We start from the raw sequence: 8,195 nt of genomic DNA on the forward strand, positions 1-8,195 counted from the left end.
TAGAGGGAAGGACCAGACCTTGAAATGGTTTTATGAGTCAGTGAACCCGAAGCACACGCCTACTTACAACAGCTAGTGGTATTGTCAGATCAAGTTAGGGGGCCTGGTTTCCTCAGCTACCTCAAGTGAAGGAAGCTGTGACACTGAAATTTTGTTCTGGCCTCCTCACAACTGGTGGCTCTGTGCTGTGCATGTGTATTCCTGCCCTGTGAGGATGTTGGGCCAGGCCCTCCTCCTCAATATCCTCCTGCTCCTCAAGGCGGCCCAGAGCAGAGGTAAGGAGCCTGTGTGTAGTGGGACTGCTTGGACTGGGTCATGTGCTCTGGGCGGTCAGGACCAAGGGTCCCAGATAGTGCTGCTTGAATTGTCAGACATGTGACTTCCATAGCTGATGCCTCTGGACAGACCAGCTGGGATGGGCAGCCTCGGGCAGAGAGTCCTCTCCAGGAACTTCAATCTGGCTTTCTGAGTCTTGAGGAGAATGTATCCTCCCTGCTGACTGCAAGGAGGACAAAGGAAGGGGCCTCAGACCGTGGTGTGACTGTGAGCAGGGAGGAGGACCAGGGAGGAGGAACAGGCCTGCCCTGGGAATCCCCAAGGAAGTCAGGTGGCTCTGAAGCTCACAGACAGCTCCCGGAGTCAGCCAGGCTGTGAGGGAAGCAGGGTCAACCCAATAGCAGAGGATACCCGACCGCCTCATCCCTCAGCAGCTCGGGTGGCCCAGGGACATGTTCGCTTTGGGAGGGTCCAGCAAGGAGACAAGACCAGGGAGCTCCACAGCAAACTGGAAAGGTGGTGCCGGGTCAGCCAAGGTTTACTTGAGCAGGTTCCCACTCTTTCTCAGACTCTGGAGTGTAGGGAACTGTGGCAATGAGAGCAGAGAACTCTGCGAGGCTGTGAGCCTGTGCTGGGAGGATCATGCCCTCTCTCCCCCATCCCCCCGCCTGCCTGGCAGAATCACAGGGAGGGACAGACTTGGGAAATTTTCTCCCTCTAGCTAAGTCCTGTGTCTATGTAAACTGACCAAAACTGCTTTGCATGTCTTAGTTTGAAATGTCTTAGTGTGAAATAACTTCAGAGTTCCAGAGAAGTTGTAAGAAAAGTACAAATAATTCTTGTATTTCCTTCATAAGATTCGCCTTATTTCTCTTTCTTTCCATATAGACTATGTGTGTATAAATGTATAATAAGAATTTTTTAAAAATATTTTATTTTATATAATTCTCATGTCTTTTTTCATCTTTGCACAATGTATGCATTTTCATTTTGGTTATATTCCCCATACAATTGCATCTCCCCCCTTATTTTGACTCTAGTCCTTCCTTTCCCCGCCCCTCCCTCACCCTCCCAGTAATGTGTCTCTGGTTTATAGTTGCTTGTTGATTTCAATTTTTACTTTGTATTGATTAGTCTTTTTCCTGGTCTCTTATTTAGGTTTTCTAACCTGCTATGAGTGAGACCATCCAGTATTTTTCTTTTTCTTTCTGACTTATTTTGCTGAGCATGATCCCTTCCAGCTCCATCCATGTTGCTGCAAACTGCATGTGCTTATCTTTTTTGAATGCTGAGTAATATTCCATGGTGTATATGTACCACATCTTCTTGATCCAGTCATCTATTTTTGGGCATTTAGGTTGTTTCCAAAGCTTAGCTATTGTAAATAGTGCTGCTATAAACATAGGCGTGCAGGGGTCCTTTGGAATTACTGTTTCTGTGTCATTTGGGTAAATACCTAGGAGTGGAATTGCTGGATCATATGGAAGCTCTATGTTTAGTAGGTCAAGAAATCTCACACAGCTCTCCATAGTGGTTGGACCAGTTTGCACTCCCACCAACAGTGCAGGAGAGTTCCTTTTTCTCCACAACCTCACCAACATTTGTTGTTGCTAGTTTTTTTAATATGTGCCATTCTCACTGGTGTGAGATGGTATCTCATGGTAGTTTTGATTTGCATTTCCCTGATTACAAGTGATGTTGAGCATTTTTCATATGGCATTTTTTCAAATGCCATTTGCATTTCTTCTTCAGAGAAGTTTCTTTTTAGCTCTTCTGCCCATTTTTTGACTGGATTATTTTCTTTGTTTTTGTTGAGTCTCATCAGCTCTTTGTAGATTTTTGTGATCAGTCCTTTATCATTAGTGTTGTGTGCAAAAATGTTCTCCCAGTTGGTGGGGTTTCTCTTTGTTTGGTTATTGTCTCTTTTGCTGTGCAGAAGCTCTTTAATTTGATGTAGTCCCAGCTGTTTATCTTTGCCTTCACTATCACTGCTTTGGGTGATGTGTCTCTAAAGATGTCTTTGAGGTACATGTCATGTAGTGTTTTGCCTATATTTTCTTCTATGTATTTTATGGTTTCAGGTCTTATGTCTAGTTCTTTAATCCGTTTTGAGTTGGTTTTTGTGCATGGTGTGTCGTAGTGGTCAAGCTTCATTCTTTTGCATGTAGCGACACAGTTTTCCCAGCACCATTTATTGAACAAACTTTCTTTGCTCCAGCGTATTATAATAAGAATTGTTTTGCTGAACTATTTGAGAGTAAGTTGCAGACTCCATGTCCCTTTCCTCCTAAATTTTTTAGCACAAACCTAAGAACAAGGACATTCCTATATCATATGTCATATCATATCAGCACGATATTTAAACTTAGTAAATTCAATATTGACAGTTAAAAAACAGGAAGGACAGAACCAAATGGAATCCTTTGTTCATGCTACCCCCTCTTCCAGACTGAACACCTAACCTCATTGCAGTTTTAATCTCTCCCAAAAGTGTCATCATAAACTAAACAGTCTTTAAGGTCATCCATATTAAAAGATCCTCCCCAAACATTTTCTCTCACCCAAAGGAAGGTGGCATTACCTGAAGCAATCTTTTCTTTGAATAATAACCTTGTTCCATGCTTTTTCTCTCTATACATAGCCTCCATTTTGTGTAACCCTTTTCAGTATCTAGATGGCATGCTGCCCTAATTGTGAATCTTTTAAAAAAGCTGATTAGATCTCTAAATTTGTGAGTGTTGTTTTATAGCAATACAATCAAAAGTCCAGTTCATATCCAAGCTATCCGCAGCCTCTGCAGCATGAGTTCGATTCCCAGCCCACTGGCCAGGGAGCTACCCACATGATGCAGCAGACCTCTCCTCTCTTTCCCGCTGCTCCCCTCAGCAGTGTATTTCAGTTGATCTGCCAGTTCTGCTCCCCACTCTGTCTCTGGTGAATCCTCTCACCCCCCCCCCATCTCTGGCCTGTAGTCCAGTTATTGCATGCATAAATAAATAAATCTTAAAAAAAAGTCTAGTTCATATTCAAATGTTAATTGTCCCGATAATGGGCTGTAAGGCATTTCTCCCTAATTTAGAATCCAAGCTGGATGATGTCCAATACATCCAGTTGTCAGGTCTTCTTAGCCCCTTTCATGTATAACTATCTCTCACCTCCACCATCTTTCATGAGTTACAGTTTTTTTAAAAAAAGATTTATTTATTTATGCATATAAGACTGGGGTACAGGTCAGAGGTGGAGGGGGTGAGAGGATTCACCAGAGACAGAGTGGGGAGCAGAACATGTGGATTGATTGAAATACACTGCTGAGGGGAGAAGCAGGCAAGTCAGAAGAGGTCTGCTGCACCATGTGGGTACCTCCCTGGCTGGGGATCAAACTTGTGCTGCAGTGGCTGTGGATAGCTTCATAGGTTGCGTCTTAATGCTTGCGCCACCAGGGAGGCCCGAGAGTGACAGTTTTTTTTTTTTTTTTTTTTTTTTTACATTTAAGGATGAAGTTTATTTACATGTTCCTGAGGAGGAGGGTTAGTTTTTCTTCTTCTTTTTTTTTTATCATTTATTTTTATTTTTTACATCATTGTTCATTTTTAAACAATATTTGCTTCCCCAACCCCTCAGGTGTAGTCCCCATAGAGTTTCCTTCCCCAATGCACCCGTGCACCATCACCTCAGTCCCCTGTGCTCCTCCCTCCTTCCGATTCCTCTCCCTCCTCCTCCCCTGCAGTATGTCTCTGATTTATAATTGTCCGTTTTTGCTTTGTTGTGTTTTGTACTGTTATTATTTTTTTACAATGTTGTCTTATTTGGTTCCCCTATATTCCTGCTATAAGTGAAATCACCTGATATTTTTCTTTTTCCTTCTGGCTTATTTCACTGAGCATTATCCCTTCTAGCTCCATCCATGTTGCTGTGAATGGCATGAGTTTATTTATTTTTTTGATTGCTGAATAATATTCCATTGTGTATATATGCCACATCTTCTTTTTCCAGTCATCTATTTTTGGGCATTTGGGGTATTTCCATGTTTTACCTATTGTAAATAGTGCTGCAATAAACATAGGGGCACAGGTGGTCTTTTGAATCAATGTTTTTGTGTCCTTTGGGTAGATCCCTAGTAGTGGAATTGCCAGGTCATATGGTAGCTCCATTTTTAGTAGACTGAGAAAACTCCAGACAGCTTTCTGTAGTGGCTGGATCAGTTTGCACTCCCGCCAGCAGTGTAGGAGAGTTCATTTTTCACCACATCCTCTCCAACATATGTTGTAGCTTGTTTTATTTTTGTTTTGTTTTTTTTTTTTTTTGATGTACACCATTCTCACTGGTGTAAAGTGGTATCTCAATGTGGTTTTGATTTGCTTTTCCCTGATGATAAGGGCTATTGAACATTTTTTCATATGCCTGTTGGCCATTTGCATTTCCTCTTTGGAGCAATGTCTTTTAAGTTCTTCTGCCCATTTCTTGACTGGATTGTTTATTTTGTTTTTGTTGAGTCATGTGAGTTCTTTGTTTATCTTTGTGATCAGTCCCTTATCAGTTGACTGGGGTGCAAAGATTTTTTCCCAATCAATCTCTCTGTTTTTGTTAATGTCTCTTTTGCTGTGCAGAAGCTTTTCAGTTTGATGTAATCTTTTACATCAAAGGTTTTTATCTTTTCCTTGACTTTCTTTCCTTTGGGTGATGAGTTTTAAAGCTGTTATTGTGATGTATGTCTTGTAGTGCTTTACCTATATTTTCTTCTATATATTTTATAGTTTCAGGTCTTATGTCCAATTCTTTGATCCATTTTGAGTTGATTTTTGTGCACAGTGAAAGGTAGTGGTCTAGTTTCATTTTTTTGCATGTAGTGGTCCAGTTTTCCCAGCACCATTTATTGAACAAACTGTCCATGTTCCATTGCATGTTCTTTGCTCCTTTGTCACCGAGAGTGACAGTTTTGAAGAGAATATGTCAGTCATTTTGTGCAGGCTCTTCAACCTGGGTTTGCCTAATGTTTCCACCTATGATTCAAGCCATGTATTTTTGGCAGGAATACCAAAAAATACTATGTCTCTTACAGTGCATTCCATCAGCAGACAGGACATCAGCAGGGCATTTCTTTAAAAGCTTGGATTCTTGAAGAATTTAATATGTTAGAAGGTCATATCACTCTTCAACTTTGCAAAGTCCCCCAAAGTATTCTCACTTTTACCCTGAGCACAAACTATCATTTCACTACATCCCACATGACCTGCACTTCTGACCCCCTCTTCCTGTTTCTTGCTCCCTACCTGTTAGCTATACCAACCTGCAGACCTCCAGTGCTTCCACTCAGGGCTTTGCATTCAGTTTTCTCCACCTGAAATGCTCCCCCACTTGCCACAAGTTGCTCCTTCAACCTTTCACTTCCAAGTGGTTCTTTTCCACTACAAATGTAAATTCTACCATCTTGCAGCTCTTGATCTCTCTCTCTCCACTTATGTTCGCCATCGAATTCACCTCCATTTTACATCATATACTGTTTTCCTATTTGTTTTCTCTCTTCGCAGTCTCTTTACCTCACTAGAATGTAGGGTCCTTGAAACTGGGGCTTTTATCTGTTTTGTTCACTATTGTGTCTTCAGCATCTAGAACAGTATTTGGCAGACAGTTACCCTCAAAAATAAATGCTTATTGAATGAATGAGTATTTTAAATAATGCATGTAATAAAGTGAGAACTTACTGTTTAATAGAGTTTCATGGGAGAAGAGGTAGTAGCCTGCTCTACTTCTTTGGCTTTGAGGAAGTTAACTTACCTCTTGCTTTTTTCTTTTCTTTTTTTCCTTTTTCTTTTTTTTAGATTTATTTATTTATTTATACAAGCACTGGGTACAGTCAGAAGCGCGGGAGGGTGAGAGTACTCACCAGAGTCAGAGCGGAAAGCAGAGCAGGCAGACTGACGAAGTACACTGCTGAGGGGAGCAGCGGGCGGCAGGAGAGATCTGCGTGCCATGTGGGACCCTTGCCCGGTGGCCGGGGATTGAACCAGTGCTGCAGAGGCTGCGGGCAGCTTCACAGCCCAGCGCTCAACCGCTGCGCCACCGGGGAGGCCCAACCTTTTACTTTTTTTCATCTGTAAAATGAAGTTAACAGTGTCATAGGGATGTGTGAAGAATGGGTGAGTTAGAGTGTATGAAGTGCTCAGAAAAATGTTGAGCTGTAATCAGTGCTCCACATGGACCATCAAGTTACTCATCTCTGGAGGCAGGGCTTGTTTTGTGCTGGTTTCAAGCTGTCGATAACCAGTGTTGTGGTTGGACTTGCTTTTGTGGCTTTGATTATAGTTGCCGTATACTCTTTAGCAATAACCATCAGGAAATTTTGGAAAAATAAAGGCTTGTAACTCATAGAACTTGGAAATTACACACAGCACATCAGGGCCACACAAGGTCATAGGCAGAGAAAGAGGAAAGGAGAGCAGAGAGAGAGGGAGGGTAGAAGGGAGGGAGAGTAGGAGAATGAGAGAGAGAGAGAATGGACCGTGGATACGAGGGTAAAAACCTAGTTTCAGGAGCTCATTCTTTATTGTTGAATGAGTCGTAAGAGTCAGAATTTAAAGGACTGGGAGAGAAAAAACCCAAGAGGCTTAAATGGTCAGTTATTGAATCAACCAAGACCTCTAAAACAAAGGAGTCTTCGTGGTGGGGAGGCTTGGGAAGGAGCCTGGCTCTGCTGAGTGTGCTGGCAAAGTGTTAATTCTTAATAGGATCTATCTTTGCATGAAAGCCTAGTCAATCAAAGCTTAATCAAAGTCAGGCACTTGCATTACAAAAAGAAAAAAAAATCAACTCTTGGGCTTATACTCCAAGCATATATTTCACTTTGCTTTGTAATCAGAGTCTAGAAAAGAGACTGTTCAGCAATCACTTCTGGGTTTTAATTGAGTAGAAAGTGAGTTTGAGACTCCTGGCTAAAATTTAAAGTACAACCCTTTTTGAGTATTTCTCATTGTCATGAGGATCTTAGGGAGAACTCCATATTTCTTAACTTACAAGAACATGTTAAGATATGTAATCATATCATATTGCTAAATATTTTATGGTTTTCACAATAACATCCCCTTTTCATTTGAGTTTCTTCCCTAGAAGTGTTTTGAAAGCTACGTGCTCAGCACTGGAGGCCCAGCGGACTCAGTGTGAATGCACACACAGTCCCTCTGTGCATGGAAAGTGCACCAAATACGTGAATCAATGAAACTATTGCTGAAAGTACCCAACACAGTAGGTGTTTAAAACACACTAGCTGAGTGAATAAAGTTCTGAGGCTGGAGTCTTTTTTTTTTTTTAAAGATTTATTTATTTATGCATACAAGAGCTGGGGTGCAGGCCACAGGTGCAGGGATGAGAGGATTTAGCAGAGACAGAGTGGGGAGCAGAACAGGTGGATTGACTGAAATACACTGCTGAGGGGAGCAGCAGGTGACACATGAGAGGTCTGCTGAGCCATTTGGGTCTCCTCCCCGGCAGGGGATCAAACTCGTGCTGCAGTGGTGGCGCGAGGATAGCTTCATAGGTTTTGTCTTAACCCCTTGTGGCACCAGGGAGGCCCCTGTAGTCTTTTTTGTTTAACTCATTGCAAATGTGAATGGTGACATCAGGAGCATAGGAGAGAGACTTTTGGAGGACATCCCGTGCTGCAGAAATTACTCGGGATAGCTGGGCCATTGTCTTCATAAACAAATGTTTATGTTGAACTGTGGCATGTATACAGAAAAGTGCTCAATATCACAGATGTACATCTCAAAGAATTATTATTAAATGAATGTACATTCATATCTATCTAATGGTCTCTCCCTCTCATTACCCTCTTTCTGTTTCACATATACCACTCCTATTTTGACTTAGAGCATCGTAGGTTAGTTTTTTCTATAAATGTTAGAATGATAAGACATGTAATTTGT

Source organism: Talpa occidentalis, unplaced genomic scaffold (genome assembly GCF_014898055.3).
Source record: "Talpa occidentalis isolate TD23 unplaced genomic scaffold, MPIMG_talOcc4v2.1 talOcc4.12, whole genome shotgun sequence".
NCBI classification, from domain to species: Eukaryota; Metazoa; Chordata; class Mammalia; order Eulipotyphla; family Talpidae; genus Talpa; species Talpa occidentalis.